General features: G+C 41.9%; 1 long non-coding RNA gene across 1 annotated transcript in view; it reads right to left on the bottom strand.

Moving 5' to 3' along the window:
• Nucleotides 1–5,675: 5,675 nt before the first annotated feature.
• LOC117079287 overlaps nucleotides 5,676–23,142 on the bottom strand; it is a 59,883-nt gene continuing 42,416 nt past the window's right edge. Inside the window, exon 3 of the long non-coding RNA XR_004435354.1 lies at nucleotides 5,676–7,727. This is a non-coding gene — a long non-coding RNA (uncharacterized LOC117079287). The remainder of the gene's footprint in view (nucleotides 7,728–23,142) is intronic.

Raw genomic sequence — 23,142 nt, 5'->3', positions numbered from 1 at the left:
AGCCCAGGAGTTGCTACCGTTCTCATTTACATACATCAAGTTTAAATGACAATTAGATTGATCTAATCTTAGCACTGGTTCTTGGGAGAGAGACCTATGGTGTATACTTGGGTCCTGCGGATTGTCAGTAACCTGTGCTTCTCTTTAAGCCTTTTCACTTTGCATATTTCAAAACAGAATAAAAGTCCATGAGTATATGAATTCCAGGAAGCAGTTTAATTTGGAGAAACATATTCTCCGAAACAACCATTCTGAAAAGAGCACCAACTCAGATTCTTGGGTGACAGTCACATTCAATTGCTTATTCAGTCCTTCCATCCTCTGTTAATTCCTTTACTCTTTCCCAGTTGAATAATAGTAAGTAGAAGGTGACATATCAAAATCCTCTCTCCTCCCCACCAAAATAACAGGAATCCAAAATAATTGCACTCCAAGGGCCACATAATAAACTTGGTTCCTTGTCTACCTTCCAAAGAAGGAAGTAGATGCTCCTTGCAGGGAGAGAGGTTGGAAGAGACGTGGGATCCTGGCTGAAACCCTGTGTCTCCTAGGGAATCTTCCAGGGCTGGTTGAAATTAGGCATAGAGGCAGCTGGTGTCAGGCAGCTCCGTTCAACACTTTGAGAACTACATTTTTGCAGCTTGCGAGGACAGAAGAGAGATACCAGATGTGGGAGATAGGTGCAGAGAGTGAGTGAAAGGGCATTACAACTGAACCTGACCTTCCTACTTGTTCCAAAAGATGAGAAAGCCCCAGTGCTGCAGAGATTTGTTTACACTAACAAGCTCTTATTTCAAAATGTGATTACCCATGGGATGATTACACTTACAGGACTAGACATACACATTAAACTCAGTTAAGTCTCCTGCCATCAGAGGCATTATTTTGGGGCAAGGGGGAAAAAAGACACACCTTCCAGTTAAAGAGGGATGAAAAAGAAAATGATCTTGGACAGTGTTTCCCAAATCTGCTGCATAAGGATCATCAGCAAAGCTTGTGAAAAGCAAATTCCCTATCCCTTTTCCCCACCTCCCCACTCCCTATCCCTTCTCTCCATTCTGATTAGAAAAGGCTGGGGTAAGGGCCAGGAATGAATAATTTTAAGTGTCCTGCATCATACAATGCTGCCAGACCAGGGGTGAGCTTTGAGGGAGCACCTAAGAGGCTGGTTTGTTGACCTGACTGAGCTTCACAGTCTGACTCTCAGCTTGATGAATACTGAACTTGATGTTGCACCAGAACTAATCAGGGCTAGTACACCTAGAGTACTTCACTTACAAAGTTTGCAAGAAATCAGAATGCCAGTTTACTAATTACAGAATGGGGTAGTCCTTCCCAGGGATCAAAATGCTCATGTCTGCCATGCAGAAAACCTGGACAACCAAATTTTTAGTTAGATAGTTGCCTGCTGTTGATCTGTGAAATCAGATCAAAGCGATGCTCCCAAAGGCATTTTCATTCAGACTGCAGAGAAGTGCAGTGAGTAATCTTTGTACAGTATGCCCTAGAACAGATAGCCTTAACCTTGGCCAGACCTGGAGAAACATTGCCAAATTCCTCCCCTCAGATTTTTTTCTTTTTTTTTTTTTTTTTTTTTTTTGATACGGAGTCTCGCTCTGTCGCCCGGGCTGGAGTGCAGTGGCCGGATCTCAGCTCACTGCAAGCTCCGCCTCCCGGGTTTACGCCATTCTCCCGCCTCAGCCTCCCGAGTAGCTGGGACTACAGGCGCCAGCCACATCGCCCGGCTAGCTTTTTTTGTATTTTTTAGTAGAGACAGGGTTTCACCGTGTTAGCCAGGATGGTCTCGAACTCCTGACCTCGTGATCCGCCCGTCTCGGCCTCCCAAAGTGCTGGGATTACAGGCTTGAGCCACCGCGCCCGGCCCCCTCAGATTTTTTTCTAGAGTCTATAAAGACAACCACTCTTTTTGTTGAGTTTATTTTCCTTTTAAATAGAATACAACACATTTCACTGAATTTCACTTTCTTAGTTGAAATCACATTCCATTCGTGCATCTTGGTCACCTATATGACACTTAATTTGTCCATATCCTCACCAATATCTTAGTGACTCCTTCGATGGTAAAACTTATTCTCTATCCCTCTGCTCTGATTTGATGCTCAGCCTGATGGATATGTACAATAAAAATATCTTAAGTATCAAAGAAATAATAAAGTGTGAGTGCTTTGAAGAAATTAAATTAGAACAAGGGTGACTTGAGATGGGAGTTGTTCAAGGAAGCCTTCTCTGAAGATGTGACATTTGAGCCAAGAGCTAGAATCTTGTAATTGTATTCTCAAAGCATATTTATTTCCGAGGTCATACAGTGCCTGTATCTCCATTATGAATACTAATGTTGCTTAACTAAAGAATTCAGTATATGGTTTTGTAAGTTTTGTTATGAACAATTAATGGGAAAAAAGTACTCACCTAGATAGTTTGAAAACTTTTCCATTACTAAACACAAAAAATATTGGATAAAATGAGAAATATTTATAAACTTACCATTTTTGAAAAAGATATATATATATATATATATATATTTTTTTTTTTTTTTTTTTTTTTTTTTTGAGACGGAGTCTCGCTCTGTCACCCAGGCTGGAGTGCTGTGGCCAGATCTCAGCTCACTGCAAGCTCCGCCTCCGGGTTCACGCCATTCTCCTGTCTCAGCCTCCCGGGTAGCTGGGACTACAGGCGCCGCCACATCGCCCGGCTAGTTTTTTTTTTTTGTAGTTTTTAGTAGAGACGGGGTTTCACCGTGTTAGCCAGGATGGTCTCGATCTCCTGACCTCGTGATCCGCCCGTCTCGGCCTCCCAAAGTGCTGGGTTTACAGGCTTGAGCCACCGCGCCCGGCCGAAAAAGATATATTTTTAATAAAAAAAAGGAGCTCACAATAAAGTCAGAGAAATCCCCAGGTAGCAAAAAATAATGAGGGAAATGAAAACCAGTGAGGTCAACATGAGAGCTGAAACTTTAGCTGCTGCAGGAAAGAGGCTTAGACACTAATCCTTGCGTGGGAATAGGAAATAAAGCCTTAGGCCCTAGAGACAGGAAATTAGAACTAAAACCACAACATGAAGGCAGGATGAGGCAGAGTGGAATTTAAAACAAACAAACAAGCAAACATGCCCACCATCTTTAGGCGTTAAAATATATATATATATATTTCTGTGAAGATTTACAGCCATGAAACTATCTGGTATTCAAATTCATGGCATGGGCATAGTCTAGGAAACTTCAGGTTGAGAGGATGGTATAAATGTGGTGCTTAGCTGCTAATGTTTCTGGAGTAGCAAATACAAAGCCTCTCTTGAAGAACATCCCCTTAACATGGTCTCTGTAGGGATTTCCAAAGATTAAGTTCTAATGAAGGCAAGTTCACAATCCAAAATTATAAAACATACAAATAAATAATATGATGAAAAAGGGTCAGCAAACAGTTCCTGTACAGAAGGCAGAATTTGAAAGTTAAACACTAAAATTTTTGAATAAAAATGATTTTAAAAGTATCTAAAGGATTAAATACATAAAATAAGGACTTAAGAAAAAAAATCACAAGAGTCTCTTAAAAAAGATCAGACATGCTTTGAAAATAGAACTTTTAGAAATAAAAAATACAGTGATAAAAGCTAAAACTCAATGAAGGGGAATATATTTGTAAATCACATCTGATTTACAGACTTGTATGCAGAATATATAAAGAATATATAAAGAACTCTCTAACTCAACAGTAAGAAAGCAATCTGATTAGAAAATAGAGAAAAGATGTAATCAGACACTTCTCCAAAGAAGATAAAGGGATGTTTATCTTCTGTGAGTATATGAAAAGCGATGTTTAGGTGAAATGTGAAAAAGTGTTCAATATCACTAGCCATTAGGGAAAAATTCAAATTAAAACCACTGTAAGATACACTACACAGCTATTACAACAACTAAAAAAAAAAAAAAGCAACAATAACAAAAACAAAACAGAACAACAACAATAAAACCCTGACACCGGTTGAGCATTCCTGATCCAAAATTCCAAAGTCTGAAATGCTCCAAAATTCGAAATTTTTTGAGCGCCAACATGATGCTCAAATAAAATGCTCACTGAAGTATTTCATACTTTGGATTTTTGGATTAGGGATGTTGAACCAGTAAGTATAATGCAAATGTTCTAAAATCTGGAAAAAAAAAAAACAACCCACAATCTGAAACAGTTCTGATTTCGAACATTTCAGATAAGGGATACTCAGCTTGTAATGCTAACTGTTGACAAGGATCCAGAGATACTAGATCTCTCATACATTGTTGTTAAGAATGTAAAATGGTAAAATCACTCTGGAAATCAGCCTTCCTGGAAGTTTCTTTAAAAAATAAATGTACAATTACTATATGGCCCAGCAATCACACTCCTGGGAATTAGAAGTAACAACTTTTGTTCACACAAAACCCTGAACATGAATGATTATAGCAGCTTTATTTGTAATAGCCAAAAACTAGAAACAACATACATGTCCTTCAATCGGTGAATGATTAAGAAGCCTCTGAAACACTCAAACAATGGAACATTGCTCAGCAATACAAAGAAATAAACCATTGATACACACTGCAATTTGAAAAGGTCTTAAGGGCATTACGCTGAGTGAAAAAAGCCAGTCTCAAAGGGCTACATGCACTATACAGTTTCATTTACATAAAACTCTTGAAGTTATAAAATTGTAGACAGGGAGAATAGATTAAGTGGTTTTCAGGGATAAGGGAAGGGGAAGGAGGGTGTGACTATAAAAGGCAGCATGAAAGACTTCTTTTGTGATGATGGAGCAATTCTGTATGTTAATTTTGGTGATGGTGGTTACATGAATCTATTGTTGTGATAAAACGTAATCACAAATATATACGAAGACATTATAAATGTGAGTATATGAAAATACTGTGAAATCTGAGTGAAATCTGTAATGTAGTTAGTGGTGTTGTTCCAATCAATTTCCTGGCTTCAATAATTCAATAATGCACTATAATTGATAGGTTACCAATGGGGGAAGCTAGATGATATGATATGGGAAGTCTATGAAATACTTTTGCAATTTATTGTGATTCTATAAAAGCGATTTCAAAATTTAAAAACATATATAATACACACACATGCATGTACACACACAGAGATATAATATATACACATATATATAGCAGATACGTGTGTGTGTGTGTATGTGTGTGTATATATATATATATATCTGCTGTTAACCTGTCCATTGAGATATATAGGTATATATCTCAATGTCCAATCCTTCTCAAACAAAAAAGAAAAAAGAAAAAAAGTACAAAATTAATAAAAGTCACGAATCTGCAGATTCAAGAAGCATAACCATTTGCAAACAGGATAAATAAAAATATATCCACTCATAGACCTTTTGTAATGAAACTGCAGAATATTAAGAAAAGAGTGATCTGGCTGGACGCAGTGGCTCACATGTTTAATCCTAGTGCTTTGGGAGGCCAAGGTGGGAGAAACATTTCAGCCCAGGAGCTTGAGATCAGCCTGAGCAACAGAATGAGGCCCCATCTCCACAATTTTTTTTTAATTAGCCAGGCATGGAGACACAGGAAAATTGTTTGAGCCCAGGGGTTCAAGGTTATAGCTTACTATGATTGCACCACTGCACTCCAGCCTGGGTGATAGAGCAAGAACCTGTCTCTTAAAAACAGAGAAAGAAAGAGATCTTACAAGTAACTGGTATGGCTAGTTTTATCTGTTGCTAACCACAATTCACAATTTTCTTTTCACTGAAAAACCAATTGCCTGGTGTTTCTCTGATACTTACATTTGAAATCTGCCATCCAAATACACTGCTACCTAAGAATGTCTAGAGTTTATTACTTTGAGAAAAAACTTTAAACACCTTGCCTTGTCTAAATTTTTGTGCAATCTTGGTAATAAGAGCTGACTAAATATGACAGGTGCATGATTCTGGCTGGCCAAGAATTTAGTAAACAAACTGTAAGTCTGCCTTAGTTTCACTCAATTTGTTTTTGCTGCTATAAACTGTGAGTAAATCAAACCTACCATTTCTCCCAACCTAGTCTGTGTTAGTGGTTCTTCCTTGGCATGAGAACAGCTCAATGCAAACACCCTTCAGTTAATTTGTTGAGTGCCAGAGGGTACAGGGTTAGCCCCATGCATCTCTTCCACCTGGGCTACCAGCGATTGAACTGGAAAAACCAAAAAACCAAACTGAGACAGTAAAGGATAATTCAGCCCTTCTTCTTCCCTGTGCCCCCACTCCCCACCCTTCCTTCCTTTTCCTTTCCCTTTATTTTCCTTTCTTTATCTCCTACACCTAGTGGGCATGACTTTTCAGTGTATCAGGCAATTTCAGTTAAAATAACCCTGTAATGATTTACAATATACAGTAATGGGATAAGAATGAAAAGTTCTGTTTTGGACACTTCTGGAAATCTTAAATCTCTGAGCCTTGTTTGTACCTATTTCTAAAATGATGTAGAAATAAAAACCTATCACATTGCTTATCTCAGAAGAAATAGAGTGTTATAGCCCTACACTTCACAAATGTATATGTCTTATCATGACCACACCCCACTTAAGCTGTAAGGAGAAGGAATTTTTCCATTCATTTATGTATTTTTCTGTAAATGCTTTGTCAAAAAATTAAAAGACAATCTTTGAGGACTAATTGGGGTGATGTGGAAGGATTATCCAACTCTTCCTGCTTGAATTCTTGGATTCATCACGTCAAGTGGTATTTCCTCCAGAGTTGTGCAAAAGTGGCACACATATGCAGCAGGTTCCTAAAGAAAAGGAGTGTGCAACAAATCTACTTCCACGCACATTTACTCACACTTGGGATTTCTACAACTGTCTCCCATTGGATACCCTCTCATTCTGTGTCCAGAGTTGATTCCTTCCAGTTGGTTCGTGGTCTCTCTGACTTCAAGAATGGAGCTGCGGACCTCCACTGTGAGTGTTACAGCTCTTAAAGACAGCACAGACCCAAGGAGTGAGCAGCAGCAAGATTTACTGTCAAGAGCGAAAAAACAAACCTTCCACAGCACAGAAGGGGACCCAACCGGGTTACCACTGTTGGCTAAGGTGGCCAGCTTTTATTCCCTTATTTGTCCCCACTCATGTCCTGCTGATTGGCCCATTTTACAGAGTGCTGATTGATCCATTTTACAAACCTCTAGCTAGCTACAGAGCGCTGACTGGTGCGTTTTTACAGAGCACTCCATTTTACAAACTTCTAGCTAGGTACAGAGCACTGATTGGTGCACTTTTACAGAACACTGATTGGTGCATTTTACAAACCTCTTGTAAGACGGGTAAGTTCTCCAAGTCCCCACTCGATCCAGGAAGTCCAGCTGGCTTCACTTCTCAATTCCTCACATTGCCCATGGCTCTGATTGACTTTGGCAAATATATTTCTATAAGCAGCAGTTAGAAAGGAGCAGATTATAAACTTCACGGTTCTAGGTGTGTGGATAACCAGAATGAATTATACAAGGAGGAAGGCTGTATCTTGGCTTTGCGTGTCAAGATCCTTACATGCACATGGATGGAAAGGGTTCCCAGGCTGTCATCTTCGATCTGGAATAGAGCTTCTGCTCTGTTCCCCGAGGGCCTGCAGAAGCAGGTCGTGTTGATGTCACGCAGAGATGACTCAGTCTCTGGCCAGAGGTCATCTTGATGCCTCTTGGGTGAATTTTCAATAAGGAAAGATTTGACCTGAAATTCACAATAGAGGCAAACAGAAGATTTTCATTTCATCTTTACACTTAGGGGCACTCGGCTGTACTATTTTCTCATTTCTACCCACTCATGTATGTCACATGCTCTCTCCCTCTCTAGTTCTTTGTTTCCTCACCATTTACTTGAAGTGCTAAAATCCTTTCGAAAATTACTGTTAAATAAAAACAATGAGAAAATGGAAAATCACTACCATACTCTATCCAGGAAGTGACTGGCAATTCTGACAATATCAGATAAATATACATAGGTTTTATCATCATTGTATATCATATCAGTAAACCACAGCTGGCTAACGTCACACCTACTTTTGAAATGTAAACTTTATAGTAATAAGTGTTCCACGATGACGTGGAAATATTTTTATTCCCTAAATTTCCTATACAGATGATGCTCATACAGTTGATATTTCAGTTGTCCCAGATAATAAATTACTCCACCAGGTTACATCCTTCATGTACACAAACCTCCAGGCTGTTTGTCTCAATACTCCCTGCAGCTGTTACTTAGGTTTTTGCTACATAATTACTGTTTATTCAAAATCTCTCACTTGTGAGGGGATTTGCCCACAGAGCTCTCACATTCAGCTTTCAAAACGTGATGACTCTTATGTTTGGTTCTTTTTGCAAAATATTGAAGGCAGCTTTTAGTCCTGACCAAAATATTTGCACGACGCTAATTACATTTCTGTGGACCATCAAATTAAAGTCTGTGGAAGAATAAACGAAACATGTGCCTCAAACTGCATCATTGCAATTTCCAATTGTTTAGAACAAAGGATCTTGAAATTGGAGGAAGTACAAATAGGAGCACCCTCCTGCTTAGCAGCAGTAATAATAAAACCAGCTGACAAATGCTGAGTGCTCACCACAGCCCAGGCCTGCTCTGAGTGCATCCACATTTAATCTCCAAACAGCCATATGGCAAAGGTAGTAGCATCAATCCGTTTTCAAGATGAGAAAATTGAGGCACAGAGAAGTTAAGTCATTTGCCTAAGGCCCCTCAGCTAATAGGAAATCAGCCCAAATTCAAACCCAGGCATTGCATCTCAAGAGTTCATGCTCTTATGAAAGCGATTTCTCCACCTTGGTATATTTTTAGAAGTTCAGCATCCTAGGTACTAGACAAAGAAAGAAAAAGGAAGACAGAAGCCTCTTTCCCCACCCTGTTCCTAGTTCCCCTTTCATTCACTGACCCCTCATCCCCCATTCTTTATCATCCCCTACACTAACGGGGAGAAGCTCCCACAGGGCATGCAGCACCATAACAGCTGCTTCTCCTGCTATGGGTAATTGGAAAGATCTGGTCTCTGTCTTCTAGGAGTTTACAATCCAAGACAGAAAACAATATAAAGAGGTATAAAAAGAACATATGCAGCCTAGGCAACACAGTGAGACCCCATCTCTACAAAAAAGTTTAAAATTTAGTTGGGTATGGTGGCAAGAACCTGTTGTCCCAGCTACTCGGGAGGCTGAGTTAGGAGGATTGCCTGAGCCCAGGAGTTTGAGGTTATAGTGAGCTATGACTGTGCAACTGCACTCCAGCCTGGGTGGCAGAGTGACATCCTGTCTCCAAGAAAAAGTGATAAAATAAAAGGAACATATAGGCATGATGAGGGGAACATGGGAAAAATAGGCAGTTTATATCAAATTTGACAGTAAAGCCATGAGATCTGAGGTTTGTAACTGATAAACAGTTGCTGAAGACAATTCCAAAGCTAAGTTCCAATAGGGTTTCTGCAACTTGTGATAGCTGTGAAATGGCAACCCACATTTAGATGATTTGTGTAAAAGTATCTCATTATTTTATACATGCACCTTGAATATTAAATGGCTTCCCCCTCTCTCCTGTCCATTTCCCTGGCTTTCCTGATCTCCCGCCCTTCATCTCCTCTTCTTCCTTCTTACCTGCTTTTATTCCTTTTGTCCAGGCACTTTAATTGTTCCTCATGGAGTGCTTGTCTTAGAAGACTCTGTTTCAGGCACTCAGAGAGCTACCAGGAGTGAAAAGCAGAGACCCCCCTTCTCAGGGAGCTTACCTGCTGTGCAACCATCTTTTAAAGATGTAAATCTAATCTTGCCCACCAGGTTTAGAACCCTCCAATGGCCTTCCATTGTTCTTGGGATACAGATCAAAATCTATCAGGCACCCTCTCTAAGGCCCTGCCACCTCTCCTCTGAGTTGCATGCATGCCCCCACTGTTTGCATCCCTCCAATCTTTCTATCAGCTCCTTGAATGGGCCAGACCAGGCTCTCAGTTTTATGTTCTGATAGCATATTCTTCTTTTCATTCAGAGCCCTTATTGTAATTCACAGATGCATGCTTGTGTGGTGATAGATTAGTTTTGATCCCCCCACTGGACCGTCAATTCCAAGAGTGTTGGGAGAGGGTTAGAGATAAGACAGAAATGTCAGCTGAAGTCAGATTGGAAAGAATTGCTGATGTGCCAGACTGAAGCTTGGAGGACTCATGAATGAATGGTTTTTAGCAAGGAAGTAAGGTGATCAGAACTGTACTTTAGGAACAGAGTTGAGCCTAACAGCAGTAAGTGAGGTAGGATGGAGAAAGAGCAGGGTCCCTTTAGGGGGCCATTGCTGTAGTCTGAATAAGAGGTATGAGAGGTTGCACAAGGGTGATGGGAAAGGGAAGGGGAAGAGAGATTCAGAAGATTAGGCCAAGTCAACAGCTTGCTTAAATGTGGAAACTGTGGGATAAGCAGGGTCCAAAAAGATTCCAAGTTTTCTAATCCGGGTGTCTGAGAGCTTAAGTAACTTGCTGATTCAAAGTAAGAGGAAGGAGGCCCTTTGAGGAGAGGATGGAATCAGTTCTGTAAGCATTCAGCTAGAGGTATGAAGGGACACAGTGGAGATGCCTGCTGAATGCTGGATATATGGGAAGGGAGGGCAGAAGAAAGGTCCTGGCTGGTAAAGAAGATGTGCGTGCCATGTACATTGACAAGGTACTCATTAAGGGGATGAGGGGAAGGAAGAGAGGGCAAGACAAAAAGGAGCAAAAGAAGCTGGAAAGTAAAGAGCACACCGAAAGAATAGAATTGGGGAAGCCAGGGAGGCAGGGTTTCAAGCAGGAATCCATGACTGTCCTGTGAAGAGCTCAGCCAAGAGCTGGAAGAGGATGAAGCCTGAGCAAAGCTGACCAAGGTCACCAGCTACGGGAAAACTGTGGCAGCAGATTTAGGGAGGAGGGTTTGGAGGGTAAAAGCCAAATTGCAGGGATTTTATTAAGACTCGAGGTCATCAGGGATGCTACTGCCCTCTGCTGCTGGACTTGATGTAATTAAACAGGGTAAATCAGTATTTACTGAGTCCTTGCCATGAACCAGATGCTTTGTGTTATTTTAGTCATTTTTCACCAGTCTTGTGAAGAAAATACCTCATTTTAGTATTGATTCCTATATAATTTATAGTTAAAATGGAGCTCAGGAAGTACTGTAACTGGCCTGAGGACATATAGTGAGTAAAGTCACGAGACTGGAAGCTCCACAAAGGCAGGAAGCACAAGTTTTGTTCACCATCATCTATGCCTCACTCACAATGCCTAGCACACAGAGTAGGTTTTTTTAATAAATGAGGAAATGAATGGAGTCCAGTGTCATAATCAGGTCTGTGATTTCAAAGCCCACAAGCTTTCCAGGCATATGATGCTGCTTCTCACCCACACTTATTCCAATAGAAGACATTGTCCTGTTGCCAATTTCTTCAGAAACAAGATTTAAGATGCTGACTTTGTGAGAAGTGCTGTTTCTAAATTAAAATATGTGATTATAACTTAGCTTTACCAATTACCCTGTTGATAAATCAACCAAACAATCAAGTCAATCAAGGCTAAATTCATCTTTAAGGCAGTTTTGCTTTCTAGATCATGTTTATGTCAAAACTCACAAGCAACTAAATATGCATAAAATTTAAGAAACACATTTTAGGAATCAAGCACCCCTCACTCATCCCAAGAGTCAATTATGAGCTAAATCTTTTCAAATTATAGGAGACAACTTCATATATTTTTCTAGGGAAAATTAATTCCCTAAGGTGACATTCCTTCATACATATTTCAGAAGACAAACTCATAGGAAATAGTGGTCACATATTTGAAGAGGATTATTGGAATTTGAAGGGAAAAAGACTCAAATTTAACTTCTATAGGAGAGACATTTTTAGTCTTTTTAATGAAAACATTTGGAAGAGGCATTTTCTTAATAAAGCAGACTTAAGCTACAAAAATCTATTTCTTTCTGTTATGGGAGTCTGGTATCATATTGATTTTCAGCTTCTTCCATTTACTCCAAATTAAGCTGTGAACTGAGAGGCTGGAAGATCTACTTCCACTGTAGATGGAAGCAAATTTCACATCTGCCTCTAATTAAATGCAAGGTTGAATAATAAACTAGATCTTCCAAATATCAGTTTTCCCATCTGTAAAATGGAACTAAAAGTACGTGATTATCTAATTTACAGAATTGTTTTAAAGATGAAAGCAGGCAATATAAACACAAACTTGTTAGGTAAGAAATGTGAAAGCACCTTACAAATGCAAAATATCATCATTGCCTGTTCCCTAAAAGATACATCTAATCCATTCCCAAGGAGAAAGAGAAAGTATCTTCAAGCAGTAATAGTTGCTGTTGAGCTTTCTTTGTCTCATTATCTTACTGAAACACAGAATTGAGTGGCTCCTCAAGAATTCCGCAGGCAACACTGCCCTTAGGCACCCTGGAAAGAAAATTGTCTTTGGTCATCTTACAAAGCCCTAGAGTTGCAAATGTCTGCCTTCTAGAGCTTCTAGATGGTCCTGAGGTTGTAAAACTCCCCATAAAGCATTTGGAATCATTTATCTTCTGTAGATTTGGGCGTTGATTCCCCCAGTTGTATCTTTCCCAAAGTAAAATTCAAGGAAAACATGGCCAGAATTAGCTTCAGGCATAACTTTCAGACCAGGAAGGCCCTTGAATCTTGGCATTTGGTCTGTGGCTCTTTTCAGGATGGGTTTCAATGGCAGTGTTCTCCTTCTTGGTTCCACCCTGGGCTAAGAAGATGGTGAGAAACAGGCCTGCCTCCCAGACAGTTGATTGCCTTCTTCCTGGTTCCAGCACTGAGGCTGCCATCTCTCCTATTGCTAGGAGCCAATCTCCAACCTTGGGCTGAAGTGGACAATTAGCTCTTATCAGGGTCTCTCATTGAGGACACCCCTGGAATGGTTCTGAGTGCAAACTTAGATGTTTAGAGGGTCCACAGGCAAGGACAGGCAGGGCACAAACAGCCACTACAAAGTCCTTGGAAAAGCCCATGGTGTTAGGTCGCAGGTTCACATCTGAGGATTTCCTGGAGGAAGGGAACACAGGGCAGGGGCAATGTTTTCCAACACAAATAAATAAACCAACTATTTATTCGGTGATTCTCATGTGCCAGGAACTTACATGCGTTATCTCATTACCCTTCATAACAGTTAACCCTACTAGGTAAATATTATGGTACCTCTTTACAGATGAACAAATGGAGGCATAGAATCTAATTTATATAAAATGTTTTATTGAGCACCTGTTATTTTTCAGACATTGAGAACTGAGTGATGAATGTGGCACAGTCATTGTTGTTGAAGAACTTCTGGCCAAGAGGAGGTCAAATAATTTGCCCAATACACTGTCACTGATAGGAATTAAGGGCCAGATTTTAAATATAAGTCTGTTTGGCCTGAAGACTTCGCCTTTATTCATTTATTTGTTCATTTACTCAGCCCACACTAAAGTATTGAGCACCTACTACGTGCTGGGTACTTTGCCAAGGGCTGAGGTTAATAAGATGAATCAAACCGGGCACAGTTGGTTACTGCCCTCATGGAACTTAACCCCTCTGTGCTGCCACGTGGACCCCTCGCCAGGGAAGCACAGCTATCCTTCCTCTGCCAGGGAGCTATAGCCCTACTGCCAATTTTAGGCTGGTTCTCTAAGGCCCTAGTTCCTTCCTACTGTTACCACAGTGGGACATTTCTAGCTTATTTTTCTTTCCATTTAAGGACAAGAACATTTTCTTTGTTAGAGAAAACGCCGATTCTGGAGAGATGAGATCACTTATAAAGGGGATGAATATAATTGAATAAAATAAGGAAAATAAAAGGGACGGATTTCCTGTGTCTTCCCAAGCAGGTCCCGCCTTTTTCTCCACGACGGGCGTCAAGCTGGATTGAAAGTAAAAAGAGGGTTGGTTTCGCCCTGGGGCTGCGTCAGAGTCCCCACCAGATCTGCACACGTCACCGTAGCGTCAGCTGCCCATGCTTCACCTGCGCTGAGGTCATGTTTCTCAGACCACGTTAGCAGGATCGTGTGTGGCGCCCGTGCACATCTGATGAGCATGTAACTGACGGCGTTGACTCCTGCCCCCGCCGCGGGGAGCCGGGAGCTGTGTGCAGACAGCCAGTACCTGCTGAAATCAAAGGGGTTAGCGGCCTCCCAGCTCCCTCTGTTGACGACTTCAGTTGACTGTCATCTCCTCTCCACGAGCCCTCTTCTGCTGCCCTGAGCCTCGGATTCTTTTTTGTTCCACTTTCCTTTAGCTTTTTGACTTCAGGATTAATTTGGGAACTAAATTATGTCTGACTAAGCCTTGCATTACAGGCAGTGTAATTTCGTTTTTGTCCTTAGTATTCAGAAAGGGAACTGGTGGCGCCATTATTTCCTGTTCTATCAAAGAGGTGGGCTGATGTTTGTGTGACTCACGCGCCTGATAGGAAACTATAGTCTGTATCATGCCTATTACTTTTGTCACCTCTCTGGCTCCTTCTTGTAGGGTCTGTTGCTGTCCTTCCTCCTGGCTTTACCCACCTTCCTGGTGTCCCAAAAAACCCCATTCATCTCCCATCCTCCGTGGCGGCTGGCTATCCCCTTATTTTCTGGGGTTTACCTGGGCATGTCTCACCACAGCACTAAAGTGATCACTTTGTTGTTTACTTGGCCCTTTTCTGTAATTCTCCCAGAGCAATGTCCTGCTTTTTGCTCTGCATGTCACATCTCAAGCCAGTCAAGTGTTTTGCTGCATGGATGAATGGATCTCTACGCACCTCACCCACTGCTACTCCACAACAGCAACCAATGATAAAGATAGGATTTGTCTTGTTATTTCAGGTCAAAGTTAGCCTTGATAGTCTAGGTTGCCAGATTTAAGTTTAACAACATAAGGGGAAATTCTTAGCCCACTGCCTGATGCATAATGAAATTTAATAAACATCTGTTTCCTTCCTTCCTTGGAAGAAGTCATTCAGCCTGAATTGTCTTAGAAGGAGTCCATTCTGGCCGGGCGCGGTGGCTCAAGCCTGTAATCCCAGCACTTTGGGAGGCCGAGACGGGCGGATCACGAGGTCAAGAGATCGAGACCATCCTGGCTAACACGGTGAAACCCCATCTCTACTTAAAAATACAAAAAACTAGCCGGGCGATGAGGCGGGCGCCTGTAGTCCCAGCTACTCGGGAGGCTGAGGCAGGAGAATGGCGTAAACCCGGGAGGCGGAGCTTGCAGTGAGCTGAGATCTGGTCACTGCACTCCAGCCTGGGTGGCAGAGCAAGACTCCGTCTCAAAAAAAAAAAAAGAAGGAGTCCATTCTTAGATATGAATAAGCCTGTACCCAAGATTAGAGGAATCAGAGCTCCACTCAGAAACATTTCCATCTTTCCAAAGAACAGCTCTAAAATCCAATATGGCAGAATTTGTGAGATAATAGAAACCTGGAACTAAACGGCCCTTGGAAATCATCTCTATTGACTCTTAGGCAATTTGACAGGCTTTAAATAGATGAAAAAAATTAAAATATGCAGGTGAGATCACAGCAGCTGCCAAAGATTCCCTCTTGGCTTTTTCTTGAGCACAGTCTCCAGTAAGCTGGCTACAGTCATTGTGCTACTCCTCCCAAGGAACAGTTCACCTACCCTGGGCTCATCTGCTTTGATATATTTGTTGCTTTGAAAACATAGCTGTCTGGGCGCGGTGGCTCATGCCTGTAATCCCAGCACTTTGGGAGGCCAAGGTGGACAGACTGCTTGAGCTCAGGAGTTTAAGACCAGCCTGAGCAACACAACAAAACTGCATCTCCACCAAAAGTACAAAAAATGAGCCAGACACAGGGGTGTGTGCCTGTGATCTCAGCTACTTGGGAGGCTGAGGTGGGAGGATTGCTTGAGCCTGGGAGGCGGAGGCTGCAGTGAGCCAAGATCGCACCACTGCACTCCAGCCTGAGTGACAGAGTGAGACCCCATCTCAATTAAAAAAAAAAAATAGCCACTGACTTATGGTAGTCCTTAAGGAGACACACTGCAGGCCCTTTGTGAGATCCCGTAAGTTTAAGCTGGGATGACTTCCTTCAGAAGTGACAGCACGTCTAAACACAGGTCTGCTTGGAAGGAGGTGGGTTGGCCTAGGGAAAAGAGCACAGGCTTTGATGTCAGGTGAACCTGGATTTGAATTCTGAGGCACTTTCTGGCTGTGGGGCCTAGTGCCAGGGAAGTCAGTAACTTCTCTGACCCTTGCTTTGCTCATCTGCAAATGGGCAAAATGAAAGAGAAAAATGAGAAAATTATGAAAAATGAGAAAATTAATACCTATCGCTGGAGATTGCTGGGGAAGTTAGACAACTTTAGGTCAGGCATATAGTAAGCACCAGACTAAGTTTCTTGTTGCACATTTGAACATCACTGGATCAAACAGACTCAAAAGATGTGCTCTTGACATATGCCATTGAGAACAGGAAAGGATTCAGGAGAAGGCTTTGCTAACCACACTTCAACTATAATTGTTAAAGGATAGTCCATATCTGCTGGTAGAAATAGGTTTCCTAATAAATATAATAAAGAAGGCAAAATAATAGCACTTTTTCTGTTGTCTTGATTGAATTCCATTTCTGCTATGTAAAAAGATATGCCTGGCCTTGGTCTGTCCTATATCTACACAATATTTTCTCTTTTAATTTGTTGTCACTTTTTGAGTACCTATCATGTATTTCATTAGGTGCTTTACTAGACTTTTCTCATTTAAGACTCCAAATAATCGTATGGAGGGAGTGTTATTATTCCAGTGTTACAGATGAAGCTCAGTGAAATTCAGTGACTTTCCCAAGGCTGCAAACGTTTGCCTGACTCTAAGTCCCCTCTTGATTTTAGAGGGCATGTGTATGTGTAGATCACTGAAACATGGCATTTTTATGTGCATGACACTGGCTCATATTTATCAGAAATGTACTGTGAGTTCTTTCTCTCATGAGGACAGTACTGGTACTCAAGAGATATTTATTGGATAAATGAACCTTCTACTTCTCATCAGACCTTACTTGTAATCAGCCATGTCTTTGCGTTAATAGCCAGAAATATCCATGGCATGGAATTTCCTCCCTCTGAACAAAGGTCTTACTTCTGTTTTTGCTAAGCTAACCATGTCAGATGGTTACTTGACACTCAGTAAGTATCAGCTATATTCTTTCCTTACTTACAAGCCTTGTCTACCTCCCCAGCCTCCATGCTCACTACTTCTCTACATTCTGGTCATACTGGCTTGCTTCTAGGTCTTGAAGGTGCCATGTTCCTCCAGCCTTTGGGGTCTTGCCAGGCTGCTCCACCTGCCTGGAATACTAACCCTTTCCTGAAGAGTCAAATTCTGCCCAGTCTTCAAGACTTAGCTTAAATAGAACTTCCTCCAGAAAACCTCCCTAACTCTGTTTCAGTTATCAATTGCTGGGTAACACTCCTCTTCAAAAGGTTTAAAATAACAACCATTCATTTGCTCATGAATCTGCAGTGTAGTTGGACTTGATTGGGGACAGTTAATTTCTGCTCTATGTGGCACTGGACGAGTTTAACTGACACTGGAGGGTCCAAGCTGGCTTCACACACATGAGGTTTGGCACCTCGGCTGGGATGGCAGACTGGGTCCTATTCTCTCTCCATGAGATTTCTCCAGTTGGACTTCTTTATATGGGCTTGGCTTCCAAGGGGAGAAAATAGAAGCCACAAGGCATCTTAATGACTATGCTTGGAAGTCACATGGTATCTTTTCTGCCACATTCTATTGATCAAAGCAAATCACAGGGCCAGTTCAGGTTCAAGGGGAGGGGAAATAGACCTCATCTCTTAGAGTGGCAGGTGCTTAGAGGGTTGGGAGAAAAGGCTGGTGGCCTTCTCTGCAGCAGTCTTTCACATGTTCCTAGACTAGGTTAGTTCTATTACGTAGAGAACTGTTCCCTTCTCTGTAAAACTAAGTGCACTTGTAAATACTTATTCAATGTCTATCTACATTCTCCTATTGCCTCCCACATCAGCCTGAAAAATCTATTAGAACAGGAATCCTGTTTATGTTAATTGCTGATTAGAAATATGGGATGAATGAATGAATGAGTAGGTGAACATTCATAATATAGGCTGGGCATACGGTGCAGCTACCACTCATGTAATGCACATAGTTTTGCTTTGTTGGTAATCATAAGCTTGATACTTAAAGTCATGTGGCACTTCCTCTCCTCTGGAAATACTGACCAGTATCTAATGAGGATTAAAGTTTGATGATTTCTAAGGCCACAGAAAAGCCTACAGTCCTTAAGAATGCTTGGAAAATTCTTACTTCTCTAGGAGGAAAAGACAATGATTACGTTGTCAGCAATTTGTCTTGAAGTTATTACAACATGCCTTCATTTTGGTGCCTGGAAAGTCGTTACTGCAATATTAGAATAACTGGCCTTGCTGATGTTTGACTGTAAGTGGTTGTTTTGAAAACACATTGGAAAATCCCTTCCCTGGTCCCCGTCTATCTTTGTGTGTGTGTGTGTGTGTGTGTGTGTTTAATGTTAACAAAAACCAGAAGGGGAGTTTAAGAGAAAAGCAAAACCAAACATAGTTATGCAGCATTCATGGGAGTTTGTTTCAGAAGCTCACATTTCAAATGCTGAATTAATTGCAGGCTTATAAAAGTAAGACTGAAAAAGAAAATTTTCAGAACCAGGAAATAAAAAAAGAGCAAGTCTGGGAAATCAATCAATGTACTTTTCTTTTGATTTTTTTTTTCCATGAAAACAGAACAGGATGTGAGGCACAGGGAAAATGGGACTTTTTTAGCCAGAGCAGGGTTTGAAAAATCTGCTTTTGACCTATGAGTCGTCTGATGCACAGATGCCAACCCTGGAGCCTTTCTGGTTGCTGCCCATCTCCTCAGCTTTCATCTGCATGACCAGCTGAGCTGAGCCAAGGCCCGTGACAAGCAGGACCTGGATTATCAGCCACCCTTGCATTGTGTCTCATATGTTCCTCTCTATATTAATCATGCTTAGGTGCCAGGAGTATTTGCTAGCATTCCTAAGATGAAATGAGTGCCTGTTGGCAATAAGTAATTATTCATTTAAAAGACAGCTTCAAATGTTTAAAATACGTGTGTGTGTGTTTGGGAAGAGTATGTATGTGTGTGTGTATATACATATGTAAAACTTCATCAGCAGATTAAAAAGAGAGTCTTAAACTAAAAGAATTCAGGCAAGCATGGCCTTTTATCCTCATAGAGCAAACACTCCACATCTCAAAGCTGAGAATGACATGTTTTTCATTTGGATTTCTAGGCCTAAGTTCAGCATTTATTTCTTTATAAATACATATAAACAAAGTCTCCAGGCAACCATCATGAAATAAAAGCAACTAGTTCTGAAAAGCAGAATAATGGCTTTCATTTTAGTCTTCTTTTTTGCTACTTGAAAAATCTCTCCCACTCTACACCACTCCCACCAATTGCCCATACACATTCCCCAGTAAAAACAATAGTAGTGTATGAGTTTTTTCACCACCAAAGAGGGAAAAATGTCTTGAGCCTCAACATATTAAATATCAGAGTTAAATGCGTTCGCAAAATTCCATTGGTTAGCACCCTAAGTTGGCTGCTCTTAGCTAAAACACACATCAAAGAATGTGGGAGTTCTCACTGGCTTCTAGGATCATCTGCCTCATGCAGGTTGCTTTTCTTACTGTGTGGCTGCCTAGCAACCTGCCACCAGCCAGCCTCACTCCTTCCTGCTCATTTCCTTACACTGGTCCCCAAAGGCTTTCCTACTTGTGTGTCCTACAGTAGCATGATCTAAACACCCAACACCCGCAAGGGTGGCTTGGAAGTTGTTTGGGATAAGATTGTGGCAGTCCTTGAATGCCAAGCCTTGGAGTCTCCCACTAATTTGAGAGACAATGGAGAGCCACTGTCATTTGGAAGCAGGGGACAAATGTGATCAGAGATGGCCCCTGTTTAGGAGGCTGTGAGGTAACCGACCACAGTGACAGCTGCAGGGATGAAAGAGGATGCAGAAAAAGAGCTGTGTGCCTGCGGTAGAAGACACGTCGGCTGTGGGAGCCCTGGAGATACCAAAGGTGCTGCCATGCTTCAGGCCTGGGGTGGGGCCATCTGCAGATCAGTGAGTCAGGAAGCTACACGGAGAGAATTGTAACTGCCACACTACACATGATGAATCTGAAGGGTCAGAGGAACAGAGAGGCAGAGGCCGACATTCTCCCCAAAGCTTCCCCTAGGAGGACAATCACCACAGAGACTATTCAAGGAGCTATGTGACTATGTGGCTTCCTTCAAACCACAAAAGTGCTGTGAGGAAGTGGACAGGTTGGGACGACTCGTAGTGATTTCCCCAAAGCCTCACTATGCCGCTACTGGCCCATAGGGCTGTCCCATGAGGCAGGCTGAGCCACGTGTAGTATCTCCTCCCACTGGCCTATGATTGGCCTAAACTGGGCAAGAGTCCGTGGCTAAGGAATCAGAGTCATTTCCTGGAAATGTCTACAAAGGTCTCTATCTGCAAAGATTTGAGCCTAGAACATGTTCCTCGCCAGTGAATGCAGCCCATCTTCAGAAGGAGAGAATAAAACCACTTTTATTATTACCACTTTCATTATTATTTGTTATGAAAATTACCTTTCCAGAGGTAAGCAAAGACAAGAACTTTACTTGGTAGGGATTCAGTCCCTGAGTCCAGCCAACTCTGAGGCCAGGCTTTTTCTTGGCTGGGTTACCTGAGCTAATAGATTCCCTTTTTTATGGATTAAGCAAGTTCAAGTTAGGTTTCAACCACTTGCAACTTAAGAAACCCTGCATAATATGGCACTGCCATCTTGATTTTACAGACAAGGGAACTGAGGCTCAGAGGTCAACTAAATCATCATAGAAACCTATGTTAAGGCACCAGGTTTTGAAGCTGGATTTGTCTGGACTCCAAAGCCAGTGTTCTTTTCTTATACCATTTTGCCTCCCAACTGATCCCACAATTGTTGTTCTCAAGAGAAGGGGTAAATAAACAGACAGGTTTGAATCTCTGCACATTGTCCAGAATCCTCTAGTGAAGCCATCTGTGACATTGTTCAGTGCCAAATGCCATGGAAAACAGGAGATTTGTTCATTTTGCAGATGTTCTCCATTCTCTCCAGGTAGTAACTCTTCTCTCTGCTCCAGCTTTACAAGCAAAAACCTACTTCCAGCTTGGGAAGAAATACAAGACAGGTATTTGCCACCTACCACTTAAAGGGAGTGGTACAGAACGCTGTGCTTTGAGGCACAAATCATCATTAAGGACCAAGGGTAGAGAAGGGGAAAGGTGCACTGAATGGGGCAAGCATCCACTCTCCAGCTCTCTAAGAAACAGGAGCTGACTCAAAAGTTGGAGAGAGCATGGTTGGAGATGTGGCCATTGCATAAGCTCACAAAAACTTCTCCAGCTAGAGTTAACTTCTCAGTCTGTCTGTTCCAGGTTGCAGACTCACAGGGGACCCATACCGCTTGGCACAGCACAAATCAAGGGCAACTCCGAAATTAACTTCCCATGGTGAGGACTAGGGTCACATAGATCAGTTAGGACCACAGGAGCCAGAAGAGGGAGGGTGGAGGTGAGTCAACCAGTCACCCCAAGAGATGTCAAGCATGATGGTGGGCCCTAAAAGCAGTGAAGAGGTCCATTACCTACTCTATAGGCAGGGCCACAGGAGATCAGGGAACCGAGAGATCATGGCAGATGCCACTTGTTTGTAAGCAAATAGGAGACACATCCTGGGGACCCAGGAGGACGTGGTAAACATGAGTATGGTAGTAATAATGATCAGTTACTCAGTCTGCATGGGCACAGCCCTGTCTGATGCTCTTTACTTGCACTCACTATTTAATCCTCACCATCAGCCTATACAACAGGCATCATTACATTGCCCAAATGAATAAACCAAATGCAGAGAGATTGAACAATTTACCTGAGGTTCCACACAGGGGAGAGCTGGGTCTTAGCTTTGAACCCACAGTCTATGACCCAGATGTCCTGTGCTTACCAGTATTTTACTCAGCAGCTGGGGTAATGAAATGTGGGTTATTGCTCTTATAGTGGTCCCATTTGCAGCCACAGATTATAGTCAGGGCTGATGGGAACATTTGGTTTGTATTTTGTTGCTGTTGTTTCAGATCAGCCTTATTCGCCACTTGACAAAACACATCCAATGATTAGTTTCAACAGAATGACTTAGAAAGCCTTAACTCTTCAGGCTCCACGTACATCCTTACATATGAACCTGTCCACGCTCTTGCAGCTATAACATTCTTTCCCTATTACAACCCCATCCTGATAATACCCATCCCTGACAATCCCATAACATGCAATCAAATAATCTGTCCCATGTACGGATGCTCAACTGCGACACTAGGCATGGGGCTTGTCCGATGGGCACCAGAGAATGCACATGTGCGTTCACATTACCACCTTGTCCTTTCTAGAGGATGGCATGGTGTACACTTGCTGGGGTTTCACGGTTATTTGGAAGTTGCTGCCATTGTTGCTCTGGGTTCTTCCTCTGACATTCTTCCTGTCAGTCCAGATGGCTTAGGCCATGCTCATATACATCTTCCAGGGGCATTTCTAAGCCAACAGGTAGGGATTTTTATACATTTATCCAGAATGGGGAATGGAGCTGGGGGTGAGGGAGCAGCGTGTACAGGCGGATTTTTAAAACAGATCAGCCACTAGAGGGAGCGATAGAGGACGGTCTTCAGGGATGGAGCAATTCACTGTGGGAAACGTCCCACCTGAGTCAGTGAATAATGTCTTTCTCTGAGAAGGAATATGGTCTGGGGCTACATTTCTGTCATGAAGAAGATTTGCCATCTCCTTCCTGCATGTTTGGCTAATTACATTTTCTCAGCTCCCCTTAATTATACAGACCAGATGTTTTATGACTAGAAATAGCATCAAAGACAAATCGTCTGTGACGAAGAGTCATAAATTGGAAGAAAACAACAAATTAAGTAGTCTAGTCATTGTCACACTTCAGTCACCACAGTCCATCTTCTCTATTCAATTAGTTTTGCATACAATGAGTGCAGCAGTAAGCATCTT

Source organism: Trachypithecus francoisi, unplaced genomic scaffold, assembly GCF_009764315.1.
Source record: "Trachypithecus francoisi isolate TF-2019V2 unplaced genomic scaffold, Tfra_2.0 Lachesis_group7, whole genome shotgun sequence".
In the NCBI taxonomy this organism is placed as follows: Eukaryota; Metazoa; Chordata; class Mammalia; order Primates; family Cercopithecidae; genus Trachypithecus; species Trachypithecus francoisi.
This window is presented reverse-complemented; position numbering and strand designations above follow the sequence as displayed.